Below are 17,565 nucleotides of genomic sequence, written 5' to 3'. Positions count from 1 at the left end.
GGAAGGTGGGAGGGACAGGGGCTTGCTGGGTCTGTATTGTCTGCACTTTTGTATGTAACAGTATTGTCTCATGTAAAATGTCATTGTCACTGTCTTTTCAGATGTGGAACTGGGATTTGAGGTTTGTCCTCATCTCCCTGTAAACTGGTTGAACGGTAGGGTTTGGGGCCTGGCTTTGCTGCTCTTCTCCCTTGTAAAATTGCTGTTGTATACAGCTGTAAATGTTAAGTTTTCCTTTTTGTGAACTGTTTGTAATGTTTTAATAAAATAATAAATAAATAAATAAATAAATAAATAAATGGGACATTAGCATTATTGCTATTTGCCAGTATTCTGGGGACTTCTGGTGCTTTAGAAACTCCTGAGTTCAGGGAACTGACTGTGGGTTGGCTGGTCACAGCCAGTGTGTTACTGTTGTATTTGATAACTGATTCCTAAACTGGCTGGTCACACAGACAGTGAATACTGTTATATTTTAGTTCACATTGGGGAACTTGTTTTTTTTGCCCCTGTATTTTACTGGATGGTTGCAGCCTGTTTGTTACTCTTTTTGTTTTTTGAGCAAGGACGATGATGGTTTTTGTGGCAGGGCTTAGCCCTTGCACTATGGTTTGTAGTGTTTTCACCTTTTTGAGTGGTTAAGAAGTTTAAGAAAAGTTACTCCTGTTGCATTTGAAGTGAATGAGAAGTGATAATTTGTTTGAAACTTCTTTCAAAATGCCTGGGCCTCAGGCAGAAGTTCTAACAGTGTTTTGTTATTTCTATTGGTAACAATGGACTGTCTAGTGAGCTAGAGATCGGGGGTGGAGTCAGGATGCGATAACATAAAGAATTGGTCCACCTCAGTGCTGTGAGCAAAACCATAATGCCAGAAGCAACCTCAAACCTGTGCAGGAAACTTGGATATCGTATTGAAATTAACAAAGGATTAACAGCTACAAGGGTTTACCAACAAAGATAATGACACACACTCAGGTAAGCGTGATACTTTATGAATCAAATCAAGACCTTTTTGACAGAGATCGTGTTTGGACTGAGCTCCTGTAAATTAAAAAAAAGCAAAACAAAACACATAAACAGGGGATACAGAAGGTCTTCTCAGTCGAGGGACTGACCTTGAGCTGTCTGGTCAGAGCCCATGCACTGTGCACATGTAAATAAACGGTGACTTGATGATGGGAAACTTACCTCTGTACAATTATTCCAAAGACCATTTATTAGTCCTTCTTTGTTAGATAATACCAAATCTAAAGTAGCCAGTTCTCTGGTTGGCTCATTGACAAGTTGCTATGGGAAACAATCCCTTATACATTCAATGGGCCTTGCTTTGAGCCTTCCCTTGCCAAATTGAATAATCTAATCAATGTTCATGTTCAAATCACCTATAATTACTTTTGAGTCCTTCTCAATCCCTCATTATTGAAGAACATAGGAACATAAGAACCAGGAGCAGGAGTAGGCCATCTGGCCCTTCGAGCCTGCTACGCCATTCAATAAGACCACGACTGATCTTTACAGGCCTCAGCTCCACTTACCCACCCTCTCACCCTAACTCTTAATTCCTTTCCTGGTTTATACTATGCTAAACTTTGGCAGTATTGTTTTGGAGCCTGAAAATTACTCCTCGCAAGGGGTCTCTTCACTTATCTTTTATTTCCACCCTAGACCCCAGTGCCAATATCATTTGTTACCACAGCCTTGATGCCATGCTTAAGCAATGAAACAACTCCACCTCCTGCTCGCTCTTGTCTCACCTTTCAGAATACTGAGTACCCTTGGACATTTAACTCCCAGTTCTGAACTTCCTGTAACCATGATTCAGTAATCCCCACCAGGTGTATCTGTATCTGTGTCATCAGCTCCTTGACTTTATTCCGAATACTGTGTGTGTTTAGGTCCAAGGTTTTTAAATCAATCCTACTTGTTTGTCTTTTTCTTTCAATATTTTCTTGTGCACCACGCTTTCCATACTCTCCATCCTTATTTATTCATTCATAATACTGAACCTCACCTCTGTCATTTACTCCAACTTGCAACTCACATTTTGATCTTTTATGAATCCTTCTCTCACCATAATCATTAGACTGACCCTGCCTGTTTGTCCTATTAGTCTTTACTGACTGCATACCTTATGACCTGTTGCATTGGATCCTAACCCTCTGCCTTAATGTATAAATCCATTCAAGTTGCACTAGTAACCATCCCCACCAGGATGTTGGTGCCCCTCCAGTTAAAATGCAACCTGTCTTTTTTGTACAGATCCCACTAACTTGGAAGAGATCCCAATCTACATATGGCCAAGCTCCCTGAACTCTCCATGCAGGACCTCATCATTCTTCCTTTCTATGTCATTAGTACAAGTGTGTACCATGACATCTAGCTGTTTACCATCCTTCTTCAGTATGTCCTGAGCATGCTTAGAGACATCCTTGACTCTGGCAACAGGGAGGCAACACATGTCTTGGTGTCTTGTTTGTGGCCATAGAAATGTCTATCTGTGTCTCTAACTATTGAGTCATTGACTACCACTATTTACCTGCACTTCAACCTCCCCTGCTGGTACTGTTCTATATACTGCTGTTGTCATCCCCGATACGCAGTCCCCCTGAACAGTATCTAAAGTAGCTCACCTGTTTGAGATGGGGACAGCCACAGGGGCCTCCTGCATTGCTTTTCCCTTGTGACCATCCTGTATCTATCTGCCTCAGCCTTGGTTATGGCTACCTCCCTGAAACAGATGTCTATGACCCTCTCGGCCTCCTACCTGCTTCATCTGAGTGCCAGTTAATTTAAACAATCTGTTAAAAACTGTAGCTGAGACACACTTCCTCCAAATGTAACCATCTAGGACAGTTGAACTCTCCCAGAGTTGTCAGATAGGAGAAAGTGAAGACTGCAGATGCTGGAGATCAGAGTTACTTTCTGACAGAGTTGCCAGATGTCACACGTAGAGCACCTGATGTCCCTTACCAATTTTTTCACCTGGTTATGATTTAATTAGGAGAAGTGTCTATGTAAATCTCCATTATTGTTTTGGCTTTAGCTAATAAAGCAGTTATTTGACCTATTTTCTCACTAAGTCAGTTCTAAAAGGTCATCCCTTCACTTGGAGGCTGTGCCCTCAGGGCCAATGAATAACAACATTTTCCTTACGCTCACTCAGTCCAGGCCTCTTAATATTCTATAGATTTCAATGAGATCTTCCCCCTCTTCCTTCTAAACAGCATTGATTATGAACCCAGAGTCCTCAATCACTGCACATGTGACATCTTCCCGTGTGCCAGTTGTGTCTCCAACCAGGGAGAGTATGCCCCCGATACTCATTGATTCCAATTTTGCTCAGGCTCCTTCATGCCATTCCTAATCAAATGCGACCCTGCTATCAAGGCCGTCACTTGCCCCTCCCCTCTGGGTTTCAGCTCTTTTGACCATGTTTGAACCAAGGCTGTAATGAGGTCAGGAGCTAATTGGCCCTGGCACAACCCAAACCAAGCATCAGTGAGTAGGTTAATGCTGCTTGCACGTGCTGCTTGATATCAATGCTGATGGCAATTTTCATTACTTTGCTGAAGATCGAGAGTAAACTGATGGGGCGGTAGCTGGCCAAGTTGTCTCTGTCCTGCTTTTTGTGTGCAGATAAATGCATCTTTACTGTATGATCTAGTGGTTCCAGGTGTGACTTTACCACGGCAGCAAGACATCCCTGCTCTATACTTGAACCCTTTCGCTATGAATGCCAACTTATCTTTCTCCTTCTTTACTGCCTGCATGCTTATCTTCAGCAACTGGTGCACAAAGACACAGACATCTCATTGTACATTCCCTTCTCTCAATTTTTGGCATTCAGATAATAATGTACCTTCCTGCTTTTGCTACGGAAGTGGATAACCTGACATTTATCGACATTATCCATGTGTCCATGTACACAGATCTTTGAAAGTTGCCACCCAGGTAAATAGTGCGGTGAAGAAGGCATATGGCGTACTGGCTTTTACTGGTAGAGGAATTGAGTTCCGGAGTCCTGAGGTCATGTTGCAATTGTATAAGACTCTGGTGCGGCCGCATCTGGAGTATTGTGTGCAGTTTTGGTCGCCATACTATAGGAAGGATGTGGAGGCACTGGAACGGGTGCAGAGGAGGTTTACCAGGATGTTGCCTGGTATGGTAGAAAGATCGTATGAGGAAAGGCTGAGGCACTTGGGGTTGTTTTCATTGGAGAAAAGAAGGTTTAGGGGTGACTTGATAGAGGTGTACAAGATGATTAGGGGTTTAGATAGGGTCGACAGTGAGAATCTTTTTCACGTATGGAGTCAGCTATTACAAGGGGGCATAGCTTTAAACTTAGGGGGGTAGGTATAGGACAGATGTTAGATTAGATTAGATTTTAGATTAGATTAGATTAGATTAGATTACAGTGTGGAAACAGGCCCTTCGGCCCAACAAGTCCACACCGACCCGCCGAAGCGAAACCCACCCATACCCCTACATTTACCCATTGCCTAACACTACGGGCAATTTAGTATGGCCAATTCACCTAACCTGCACATCTTTGGACTGTGGGAGGAAACCGGAGCACCCGGAGGAAACCCACGCAGACACGGGGAGAACGTGCAAACTCCACACAGTCAGTCGCCTGAGTCGGGAATTGAACCCGGGTCTCTGGCGCTGCGAGGCAGCAGTGCTAACCACTGTGCCACCGTGCCGCCCACATTAGGGGGCGAGTCGTGAGTTCATGGAATGCCCTGCCAGTAGCAGTGGTGGACTCTCCCTCATTATGGGCATTTAAGCGGGCATTGGATAGGCATATGGAGGATAGTGGGCTAGTGTAGGTTAGGTGGGCTTGGATCGGCGCAACATCGAGGGCCGAAGGGCCTGTACTGCGCTGTATTCTTCTATGTTCTATGTTCTATATATACTTCATCTGCCATGTATTTGCCCACTCATTCAGCCTATCCAAATCACACTGCATTTGAATGCATTCCCAATCAAGTTCGTTCTTTCTATACAGTGAAACTCAAGGAAAGGCAGCAGTATGTCCAACTCAGAATTGATTAGGAAATAAATTTCAATGAAATGAGAAATTGAGAAGGGAACAAAAGTACATTTTACTGTAATTTTTTAGCTTTGGTTGAGTGGTTAAGAAATTTGAGAAAAATTATTCCTGTTGCATTTGAAGTGAATGAGAAGTGATAATTTGTTTGAAACTTCTTTCAAAATGCCTGGGCCTCAGGCAGAAGTTCTAACAGTGTTTTGTTATTTCTGTTGATAACAATGGACTGTCTAGTGAGCTAGAGATCGGGGGTGGAGTCAGGATGCGATCACATAAACAATTGGTCCACCTCAGTGCTCTCACAAGTGAGCAAACCATAATGCCAGAAGCAACCTCAAACCTGTGCAGGAAACTTGGATATCGTATTGAAATTAACAAAGGATTAACAGCTACAAGGGTTTACCAACAAAGATAATGACACACACTCAGGTAAGCGTGATACTTTATGAATCAAATTAAGACCTTTTTGACAGAGTTTAGGAGCTACACAGCTTTGCATTGGAGTTTCTGTAATTTGAATTTGTTGATTATATTGACCTAGCATTTCTGGTGATGCTACTGGGCGGAACGGTAGCACAGTGGTTAGCACTGCTTCCTCACAGTGCGGGAGACACAGGTTCAATTCCCGCCTCAGGTGACTAACTGTGTGGAGTTTGCACATTCTCCCTGTGTCTGGGTGCTCTGGTTTCCTCCCACAGTCCAAAATGTGCAGGTCAGGTGAATTGGCCATGCTAAATTGCCTGTAGTGTTAGGTGCAGGGGTAAATGTAGGGGAATGGGTCTGGGTGGGTGGGCTTCGGCGGGTCGGTGTGGACTTGTTGGGCCGAAGGGCCTGTTTCTAAACTGTAAGTAATCTAATTAACATGGAACCGTTCATTCGAATAGCTTACTGTTAGCACTCCAATCAACTTCAGGATCCAGATCTGCTCCTGGAAGGATGTGCATTGCAATTGACAGACAGTGGAAAAGATAATTGGTGATCTGTCTGGTTTCACTTGAACTGGCCAACACACTCTGCTGGTTTGGTGGAGGGAGGGTGCGAATGGTGCAGGTGAGGGCAGACTCCCCCAGTGGAGACTGGTTAGTAATGCACTTGAAGGAGTTCCAACCAAGTTTGTTCATTATATTCCCAAATCTCATTCAGGATTTCCTGATGATGCTGTATCTGTGTTTAGAATTTTGACCTTTCATAGCTAATTTGGTCAGTTACCCTTGTGAGAGAATGGAACTGAAGGTGTTGTTTTTCATTTTTAGTAGTTCAGTATCTGCTGAGTTTGTCAACAAAGATTCATTTGTTACTTTCCTATTCACCACTGCATTGTGCAAAGCCTTTTCATCAATTAAATCGCTTTGAAATATCCTGTTATGATGCTCAAAATACATAAAGTTAATTTTCACACAACAAAGTTGTCAGCTGGAATATGTGCACAGTGCTCTGGAGTGATACTTGACCAGGTGACTGTTTTGCCAACTAAGTCACAGAGAGTCTGCAGTTTGGAGCTTTATTAATGTAAGTCAAATTAATTTTGATTTGTTAATGGTTGTATGTTTAAACCAAAACATAGGAGCAAATTGCTGTAGATGCTGGAATCAAAAAATATTCTGATGAAGAGTCACCTCGACTCAAACGTTAGCTTTGAGAGTGTGGTGCTGGAAAGGCACAGCAGGTCAGTCAGCATCAGAGGAGCAGGAGGATCAATGTTTCAGGCAAAAGTGTTGCGTGAGGAATGTTACCTTGCTGTCTCTCCACGGATATCACCTTGATTGACGTTCGAATATTAAGTAACGGATCATGTCCCAGCTGTATAGCTGAAACCAGATGTCTTGCTTGTTGGCTTCTTCGGCTCATGTTTCACCATTTTGATACTTTTCGGGTGGCTGGCTGCTGGTGCCTCAGTTGTAGCTTTCACTTTTGAAGGTGACTTGTGTAGTTACTAGTTCCTGATGAAGAGCTCATGCTCGGAGCATCGATTCCCCTGCTCCTTGGATGCTGCCTGACCTGCTGTGCTTTTACGACATAGAACATAGAAGATTACAGCGCAGTTGAGGCCCTTCAGCCCTTGATGTTGCGCCAACCTGTCGAACCAATCTGAAGCCCTTCTAAACTACACTATTCTATTTTCACCCATATGACTATCCAATGACCGTTTAAATGCCCTTAAAGTTGGCAAGTCAACTACTGTTGCAGGCAGTGCGTTCCATGCACCTACTATTCTCTGAGTGAAGAAACTACCTCTGACATCTGTCCTATACCTATCACCCCTCAATATAAAGCTAAGTCCCCTCAGGCCAGCCATCACCGTCCAAGGAAAAAGGCTATCACTGTCCACCCTGTCTAACCCTTTGATTATCTTATATATCTCAATTAAGTTGCCTCTCAAACTTCTTCTCGCTTAAAATATTCTTTTTTAATGCTGCAGTTTCTGCACACAGCTTCTTTCCAGCAGCAATTTGCTGCTGCCTGACATGTGTTTCCACAGCAGTGGCAGTTTTGTGTCTGCGTTGGTGCTTGTCCCTGGGCCACCATTTTGTGAACTCTCAGCCACCATTTTGTGAGGTGTTGACCTTCCTTGGCTGCGAGTTCCATCACGGTTGCCATTCCCAGCACTTTCATTTAAGTGTAGTCACCTTTGCGTCTGTAATCTCTTCTGGATCGCTTCACATCTTACGGCAGGCTGCTACAAAAGGTAGAGTCTCGTGGGATCTGAGGTGAGTCGGCTAGCTGGATACAAAACCGACTCGGGGCGCATTTTTCGGAAAGGAGATCAGTAACTAGTGGCGTCCCGCAGGGCTCAGTGCTAGGACCTTTGTTGTTTGTGACGTGTAAATAAATGATCTGTACAAAGAGCTGTACAAAACTCCAGTTAGGCTACAATTGGGATATCGCGCGCAATGCTGTTCGGCACACTACCAGAAGGACGTGGATGCTTTGGAGAGGGTGCAGAGAAGGTTTACCAGCACGTTGCCTGCCCTGGAGCGCTTCTGCTGTGAGGAGAGGTTGAATAAACTTGGATTGTTGTCACTGCAAAGACGGAAGCTGAGGGGCGACCTGATAGTGGTCGACAGCATACTGAGAGGCATCGAAAGGGTGGGGTGGCGAGTCAGTGGGTACAGGTTCACGGTGAGAGGGGGAAAGTGAGAAGGGAAAAGTGCGGGGAAAGGTTTTCACACAGAGGATGGTGGGTGCCTGGAACGCGTTGCCAGTCGAAGCGCTGGAAGCAGGCACATTAGGAACGTGGGTTGGTACATTAGGAACTTGCAGCGTGGGTTGGTACCTGGGACTTCGATGTTGTGGCTATTACGGAGACATGGGTAGAACAGGGACAGGATTGGCTGTTGCAGGTTCCAGGGTTTAAATGTTTTAGTAGGGTCAGAGGTGGGGGTAAAAGAGGGGGAGGTGTGGCATTGCTTGTCAAAGATAGTATTACAGCTGTGGAAAGGACGATGGATGAAGACTCGCCGTCTGAGGTAGTTTGGGCTGAGGTTAGGAATAGGAAAGGTGAGCTCACCCTGTTAGTAATTTTTTACAGGCCTCCTAATAGTCCTAGAATTGTGGAAGAAAGGATTGCGAGGATGATTCAAGAGAAGAGTGAAAGTAATAGGGTGGTTGTTATGGGGGACTTTAACTTTCCTGATATTGATTGGGAAAGCTATAGCTCAAGTTCGTTAGATGGGTCAGTGTTTGTCCAATGTGTGCAGGAGGGTTTCCTGACACAATATGTAGATAGGCCAACAAGAGGTGAGGCCATACTGGATTTGGTTCTGGGTAACGAACCAGGCCAGGTGTTAGAATTAGAGGTAGGTGAGCACTTTGGGGATAGTGACCATAATTCGGTGATTTTTACTCTAGCGATGGAGAGGGATAAGTGTGCACTACAGGGCAAGAGTTATAGCTGGGGGCAGGGAAATTATGATGCGGTGAGGCATGACTTAGGATGTGTGGCTTGGAAAAGTAAGCTTCAAGACAAGGGCGTAACTGATATGTGGAGCTTGTTCAAGGAGCAACTATTGAGTGTCCTTGATAAGTATGTACCCGTCAGGCAGGGAGGAAAGGGTCGTGTGAGGGAGCCGTGGTTTAATAAGGAATTGGAATCCCTTGTTAAATGGAAGAGGGCGGCCTATGTAAAGATGAGGCGTGAAGGTTCAATTGGGGCGATTGAGAGTTATAAGGTAGCCAGGAAGGACCTGAAGAGAGAGCTAAGAGCAGCAAGGAGGGGACATGAAAGGGCCTTAGTTGGTAGGATTAGGGAAAACCCTAAGGCTTTCTATAGGTATGTCAGGAATAAAAGAATGACTAGGGTAGGAATAGGTCCAGTCAAGGATAGTAGTGGGAAGTTGCGTGTGGAGGCTGAAGAGATTGGGGAGACATTGAATGAATACTTTTCGTCAGTATTCAATCAGGAACAGGACATTGTTGTCAATGTGAGTACTGAGTCACAATTAAGTAGAATGGATGGCTTTGAGGTATGTAGAGAAGAGGTGTTGGAAATTCTGGAAAGGGTGAAAATAGATAAGTCCCCTGGGCCTGATGGCATTTATCCTAGGATTCTCCGGGAAGCAAGGGAGGAGATTGCAGAGCCATTGGCCTTGATTTTTATGTCCTCGTTGTCTACAGGAGTAGTGCCAGAAGATTGGAGGCTAGCAAATGTGGTTCCCTTGTTCAAGAAGGGGAGTAGGGATAACCCTAGTAACTATTGGCCGGTGAGTCTCACTTCTGTTGTGGGCAAAATCTTAGAGAGAATTCTAAGGGATAGGATTTATGAACATCTGGATAGGAATAATGTGATCAAGGATAGTCAGCATGGTTTTGTGAAGGGCAGGTCGTGCCTCACAAACCTTATTGAATTCTTTGAGAAGGTGACTAAGGAGGTGGACGAGGGGAAAGCGGTAGATGTGGTGTATATGGATTTTAGTAAGGCGTTTGATAAGGTTCCCCATGGTGGACTACTGCAAAAAATACGGAGGTATGGCATTGAGGTTGAGTTGGAGGTTTGGATTAGGAGTTGGCTGGCTGGAAGAAGACAGACGGTAGTAGTTGATGGCAAAGGTTCATCTTGGAGTGCCGTCACTAGCGGTGTTCCGCAAGGATCTGTTTTGGGACCATTGCTGTTTGTCATTTTTATAAATGACCTGGAGGAGGGGTTAGAAGGTTGGGTGAGCAAGTTTGCGGATGATACGAAAGTCGGAGGAGTTGCAGACAGTGAGGAAGGATGTGGCAGGTTACAGCGGGATATAGATAAGCTGCAGAACTTGGCAGAAAGGTGGCAAATGGCGTTCAATGTAGCTAAGTGTGAGGTGATTCACTTTGGTAAGAGTAATAAAAAGATGGGGTACTGGGCTAATGGACGGATACTTGGTAGTGTGGATGAGCAGAGGGATCTTGGTGTCCATGTACACAGATCTTTGAAAGTTGCCACCCAGGTAAATAGTGCGGTGAAGAAGGCATATGGCGTACTGGCTTTTATTGGTAGAGGAATTGAGTTAGAACATAGAACATAGAAGAATACAGCGCAGTACAGGCCCTTTGGCCCTCGATGTTGCGCCGATCCAAGCCCACCTAACCTATACTAACCCACTATCCTCCATATACCTATCCAATGCCTGCTTAAATGCCCATAAAGAGGGAGAGTCCACCACTGCTACTGGCAGGGCATTCCATGAACTTACGACTCGCTGAGTGAAGAACCTACCCCTAACTTCAGTCCTATATCTACCCCCCCTTAATTTAAAGCTATGCCCCCTTGTAATACCCGACTCCATACGCGGGAAAAGGTTCACACTGTCAACCCTATCTAACCCCCTAATCATCTTGTAGTTCCGGAGTACTGAGGTCATGTTGCAGTTGTATAAGACTCTGGTGCGTCCGCATCTGGAGTATTGTGTGCAGTTTTGGTCGCCATACTATAGGAAGGATGTGGAGGCACTGGAACGGGTGCAGAGGAGGTTCACCAGGATGTTGCCTGGTATGGTAGAAAGATCGTATGAGGAAAGGCTGAGGCACTTGGGGTTGTTTTCATTGGAGAAAAGAAGGTTTAGGGGTGACTTGATAGAGGTGTACAAGATGATTAGGGGTTTAGATAGGGTCGACAGTGAGAATCTTTTTCCAAGGGGGCATAGCTTTAAATTAAGCGGGGGTAGGTATAGGACAGATGTTAGGGGTAGGTTCTTCACTCAGCGAGTCGTGAGTTCATGGAATGCCCTGCCAGTAGCAGTGGTGGACTCTCCCTCATTATGGGCATTTAAGCAGGCATTGGATAGGCATATGGAGGATAGTGGGCTAGTGTAGGTTAGGTGGGCTTGGATCGGCGCAACATCGAGGGCCGAAGGGCCTGTACTGCGCTGTATTCTTCTATGTTCTATGTTTCAGGCTCACCTTGTTAGACACGTGAACGGGAGGCGGAACGGCGGGACTGAAACCACGTCTGGGCAACAAGTAGCACGTCCAAACAAGGAGTAGGAATCGGCACAGGCTCGCTGGGCCCTGTGTTATCGACCCGACGTGCCAAAGTCTCCGGCCACGTGTATAACTTTGGTGAATTTCTGCAAATACCTTGTAGACGGGGCTGTGACAGGGACCTTATTGGGGTGTCGACGATAATGAGGGCCACGGAGGGCATTTTTGCTGAGTTTGCAGATGGCACAAAGATAGCGAGAGGGACAGGTAGTTTTGAGGAAACGGGCAGGCTGCAGAAGGGCGTGGAGATGAAGGGCGAGTGGGGAAAGAAGTGACCAAGTGTGCGGTTTTGCACTTTGGTAGCAAGAACAATCGGGTAGACGATTTTCTGAACGAGGGAAAGGCTTTGCAACTCTGAAGCGCAGAGGGTCTTGGGAGTCTTAGTTCCAGGTTGTTTCATGATTAACATGCAGGTTCATCCGATGGTTCGGAAGGCAAATGCAGTGTCGGCATTCATTTCAAGCGGGCGAGAAAAAAGGAGCAGAGACGTGCTGCTGAGGCTGCATCAGGCTCTGGTCTGACCACAGGTGGAATATCGGGAGCAGTTTTGTGCCCTGTACCAAAGGAAGGGATGCGCTGGTGTTGGAGGGAGTCTAGAGAAGGTTTACAAGCGTGTTCCCCCTGGGGCTGAAGGGTTTGTCACACGAGGTCTCTGGGTCTATACCCGATGGTGTTTCGAAAGGTAAGGCGGGATCTGACTGAACCTTACAGGCTACTGGGAGGCCTGGTCAGAGTGGATGTGAAGAAGATTAGATTAGATTACATTACATTACAGTGTGGAAACAGGCCCTTCGACCCAACAAGTCCACACCGACCCGCCGAAGCGCAACCCACCCATACCCCTACATTTGCCCCTTACCTAACACTACGGGCAATTTAGCATGGCCAATTCACCTGACCTGCACATCTTTGGACTGTGGGAGGAAACCGGAGCACCCGGAGGAAACCCACGCAGGCACGGGGAGAACGTGCAAACTCCACACAGTCAGTCGCCTGAGGCGGGAATTGAACCCGATGATCCCACTAGTAGGCGAGACGAGGACCTGGAAGTACAGCCTCAGGGTGAAGGGTCGTCCCTTCAGGCTGAGATGAGGTTGCATTTAAGACAGAGATAGAGAGGTTCTTGATTATAAGGGGATCAAGGGTTGTGGGGAGAGGGCAGGAGAATCGGGGTTGAGAAACCTGTGAGCCACGACCGAATGGCGGAGCGTGGGCCGAATGGCCCGATTCTGCTCCTACGTCTTATGGGCCGTCAGACCTTCCGTGGTCTTGCGGTCATGACAGAAAGCAGTTGTTTCCCAGAGGGTGGCGGCGGTCTGGAATGCACTGCTTGGGAGGGTAGCGAGGCGGGGAACCTCAAAACCTTGAAAAACTACTTGGATGAGCACTGGAAATGTCATAACCTTTCCTGGCTACGGACCAAGTGCTGGAAAGTGGGACTAGAGCAGACTTAGAGTAGCTTTGTCAGTGCGGACTCGGAGGGCCAAAGGGCCTCTTCTGTACTGTGTGACTGTGTGGGGAAGCTTTCTGATTCCCATCTGTTGATTGAGGCCGCCCCATTGATGCTTCCTGATGCGGAGCAGCCGGATGGATCCAAGTGCGCATTGAAGGTGAGAGGGTGGCAGAGAGCTTCGGAGCCTCCGTCCGTTTGGTTCAGGTTTCGTCTCGTCCTGATGCAAGCATCGATGTACGTGCTCAGTGGCTACCAATAGAGTGAAGGTGCAGTTGATCACTGACTCCACGCGTGGTGCTGCAGGTTGTAATGTCTAGACGAAAACAGAACTCGCTGCACCCTTCGGGAGAAGGGTCACTGGACTCGAAAAAGCGTTAATTCTGCTTTTTCCCCACAGATGCTGAGGTTTTGCTTACTGGGTGTTTTGCTTTATTTTGCATTTTAGACCTTGCTTTTTGATTGCACAGCCACTATCAAACCATTAGCTTGCTGTTAGCGCTGCAATTAGCACTCTTGAATCTTGATTTGCAATTCTAAGGAAGCAGACCGAATTGGAATGTTTGGAGCCGAACCAATAAAGGCTGATTTGCTGTAAATTGATCTTCACATCCCCGCCCCGTCGTGCTATTCATTTGCACGAGGTGGGTTGGGGGATGGGAGTTCACACTTTCCAAGACAAGATGGATTAGTCTGTAAGAGGTACTGTTCGTAAAGGTGAGCGAGCCGAGATTTCCTGACAGTGAGATTTTTCGGTCAGAATTCGAACCTGCTCCAATCATTTGCCTTGTGGGGAGGCAGGGATTTTTCACATTGGTAACAACTGAGATTTTTAGAACGTCGAACAGAGCAGCGCAACAACAGGCCCTTCGGCAACTGTGAGAAACAAAACTCACTCACAATTCAGCCTGAGACAAAGCCTTGGAAACAAGAACATTTAATTCTTTACGGCCTTGCAAGAACAGGCGTTTTGCTCAAGCAATCAGGCTAGCAAAAGCGCGCGAAAACAAAACATGTAAGCATTCTTATTCAGTTTGCAAGTTGCGGAATCACGCCTCCCTTTTCCCATCCTATCATAAGCCGATTACCTCACTCATTTTTCTCTAATTTTCCTTATCTGACTACCCTGCTGTCCTTGTCCTTGTCTGTTACAGCCTGTCTGCTATTTTATCCAGTTCCCCTTCTCATACTATAAGCTTATTGTGAAATGCCCCTACTGCTACTTTTGTGGTCAGCTACAACACTTTAAAGTTATTTCTTAGTTTACAACTATTTCTTAAACAAAAACCTCTATATTCGTTAAAATCTTAGCCTTAGGTATGCTGCAAGAATCCCGCGACCGTTTGTGTAATGTTCCCCTTCCCCTCCCCCCACAACACCCCGTCACCCATCTGCAAAAACAACATCTCTAACTGCATTTCTAATCTCCCACAAACTGTCAGGGACATTTAAGCTACTGCTCGGCGAGCACACGCTGGACGGCAGTAAATTGAGGGGTGTGTAGGTTAGGTTGATCTTAGATTAAGAAAACTGCTCGGCACGACATCGTGGGCCGAAGGGCCTGTACTGTGCAATGTTCTAACTGCAGGCACATCCACACACATCAAAGACATGGAGGGCTCGGCTGAATCTATTGCTTTCTTCTCTACGTGTCACGTTTCATCGAGGTAGCGTCCTAGGCCCAAGCATCTTCAGCGAGTGGTGAGAATATGCAGTGCACTGCCTGAGAGAGAGGGTGCTGGAGGCAGATTCAATGGTGACTTTGGTCGGAGGGTCGGATACTTATCTGAAGAGAGAATATTTGCTGCAGGGCGAGTGGGACTGGGGAAGTTGCTCGTGCAGAGAGCTGATGCAGACATGACAGGCTGAATGTATCATTCAATGCGTGCAGTTCTGCAGTTGGTTACCGCCTCCTCAAAAACGCTGTGCTGGTCACGTGAGAAGTCACGTAAGCTTAGCTCTGACCCACTTGATTGGTGAGATACTGACGATCTCTACATGACCATGAGACAGTGGTTCACTGACAGGGGAAAAAAAGCAACTGCTGTAAACGGACCTGCTGCTCTCGTTAGAAATCCTGGGAGGACTACGGCGACAGGGAAACTGTCAGCAGTGATCTACAAGTCTTTGAACAGAATCAAGCTGATTGAAAACATGGAGGACAAATGGGACTTGAGGCAGTCCGCGGTATTGTAGTTATCGCTTCTCGGCCTTTTGGCTAAGATCAAGTGTCTGTTCTTATCAGGACGGGGGTCGAGTTGCGAGTCGCGAGTCATCAGAGCTAGTGGAGATCATCGCTGGATCGTGATTGGACGTTGGAGGATCGTTTGGTTGTGCTGACCTGCTATTGGTGGATCTTCATGCTGGCTTCGGCCTAACGCCAATTCAGGGACCAGCCAACCTCCGAGCTATGGCCTCAACAGCTGCGCGCAGCCCTGGGCAGGGGGTTCGAAACACCGTCCGGGTGTCTGTCAAGCAGGTGGAGGGCCGTACACCGGTGGATCGCATCCTGTTTATTAAGAAGGTATTGCTAGGATGCTGTGGGTTCGCTGCAGCAGACGTGTACTGCCTGCAGGATTTCCCTGGGGCAGGCTACTTTGATGTGACCTTCAGGAGCGTGAAGCAGTGCGAACAGCTCCTGAAGGTCTTCAAGGAGAAGGAAGGGGAGCCGCTGTTCTCCATCTTGTCGGCAACCCCATTGTGTGTGCTTCCTGCACAGAGGAGCCGGGTGGTTACAATCCATATGTACAACCCCTATGTTCCAGCGGCTGATGTCCTGACTTTCCTGGGAAGGTACGTCCAAGTTGAGGGAGAAGCCACCGACGTGATCGACCCCTTTGGGATCTGGACCAGTAAGCGACAGGTCAGAGTGACTCTGAGGGTCGATGGCAATGGGAACATTCTTCACCCACCCTCGAGCTTCGCAATTGGAGGGAACAGAGGCTACCTGACATATGCAGGGCAGCCAAAAGTGTGCCGAGCCTGCGGGAAGTCGGGACATGTGCTGGCGGATTGCAAAGTGACCATCTGCAGGAACTGCAAACAGGAGGGTCACCTGACTAAGGACTGTCAGGAAGAAAAGAGCTGCAACCTGTGCGGAGAGGCGGGCCACGTGTACAAGACCTGCCCAAGACGGGGGGGCCCCACTTACGCACAGATGGCTGGAGGTGGCAAGGCGAGCCGTGGACCCCCAAAGACCAGTAACGTCCACCTAGACAGCAGGGAAACAGAGTCTGGTGGCACCCAGAAAGAAGAACAGGCTGGAGTAGAGGAGGTGGCAGCCAGCGGAGAGACACAGCAGCTGATCCTAGCTCTCGCTGGGCAGATGGAAGCAATGGAGGAGGAGGTAATCGAGCAGGCAGAGGAGTGGATACCTGTTATAAACAGGAAGAGAAAATCCGGCCACGCCCACAAAGCCTTCGAGCAAAGGGGGAAAAGACAGCTGCACGAGGGAGGGACGGCCAGCTCTTCGGATGGGGAAGACGGGCACAAAGAACATCATCACCACCAGAAGAAGAGACAGAGTGCCGTAGATAAAGAGGAGGGCATTTCCTCCCAACCAGGAAACAACGGACCCCCTGAAGTCCACCCTCCACCCAGTGAGAACCAGGGGGTACCCACTGTCCCACAACTACAGGTAACTGAGAGCTGCGATCCTCTGACAGTCCCATTGTCAGACACAGAACTGGACGGTGCGGACCCTTGCCTTGGCTCAATGACACCAGAGCAGGTAAATGACCCCAGTGAGGGCCTGGATAGCTACCTCAGCCCAGCGAAGGTCCAGCAGTTTGTGCACACCATGGGGATGCAGACAGCTACCCCAGAGACAGGACAGTCAAATGGACAATGGTAACCCCATAAACTGGGGGTTAAAGACGTTTTTCCTTTGCTCTCATATAACAGGGCACCCACTCAGTAGGTGGGTTCCGCTGAAGCCACAGCTAAATAATAAGAGACTGGATAGTTAATGAAGGGAACTGTAAATAGGATAACTGTAAATTTGAGTAATTCAATCTGTTCTTTACGACATGGAATGTATATATTTATGAACGATATGACAAATTGTACAAGTACCAAAGATTTATTTATATGAATAAAGTATATTTTGAAATAAAAAAAAAAAAATCTGTTCTTATCAGTTTAATATCTGATACGTCCCTTATCTGGGGACCATATATTAAATTGATTTTTGGAGCAGGGAGATGGAATAGGGGCTTGCTCCGTCCACTCCACGCATCGACCTGGTATTGCAGTACCTCCGGGAACGGTGCACCCCTCATCTATAAATCTAAAAACAGCTTCATGTTTATAACTCAGGCTTTCGGTGCTTTGTGTCTGCTGGATGGGTTTGAGTACCAAGTGCTTCATTTCTCACACCTCACATCCAACCGGGCGTGAGTCGATTCAAACTCGTCTGTTCTAAGGTGGCTGCTCAGCTCCCGCTCCCTATCCTTCTCTCGCCATCTCTGTCTCTTGCGCACCTTGACACTTGCTCTCAATGTCATCCCCTCGGACCCCTGCTGCGTGCTGCACCTTCCCGCCAACGCCGGGCCCCGATCACACCACATGGTGTCAGAATTTGGGAGTCGCAGCAACCGTAGCTGCCCACCAG

At 47.1% G+C, this 17,565-nt stretch overlaps 1 pseudogene; it reads left to right on the top strand.

Annotated features, from left to right (window-relative positions):
- Positions 1-17,053: 17,053 nt before the first annotated feature.
- Positions 17,054-17,231, top strand: LOC148142213 (U2 spliceosomal RNA; annotated as a pseudogene).
- Positions 17,232-17,565: the final 334 nt, after the last annotated feature.

This window comes from Chiloscyllium plagiosum, unplaced genomic scaffold, assembly GCF_037043375.1.
Source record: "Chiloscyllium plagiosum isolate Xiang-an unplaced genomic scaffold, Cpla_swu_hap1 HiC_scaffold_30, whole genome shotgun sequence".
In the NCBI taxonomy this organism is placed as follows: domain Eukaryota; kingdom Metazoa; phylum Chordata; class Chondrichthyes; order Orectolobiformes; family Hemiscylliidae; genus Chiloscyllium; species Chiloscyllium plagiosum.
Note: the sequence above shows the minus strand (reverse complement) of the source record. Positions and strands in the feature narration are given on the sequence as shown.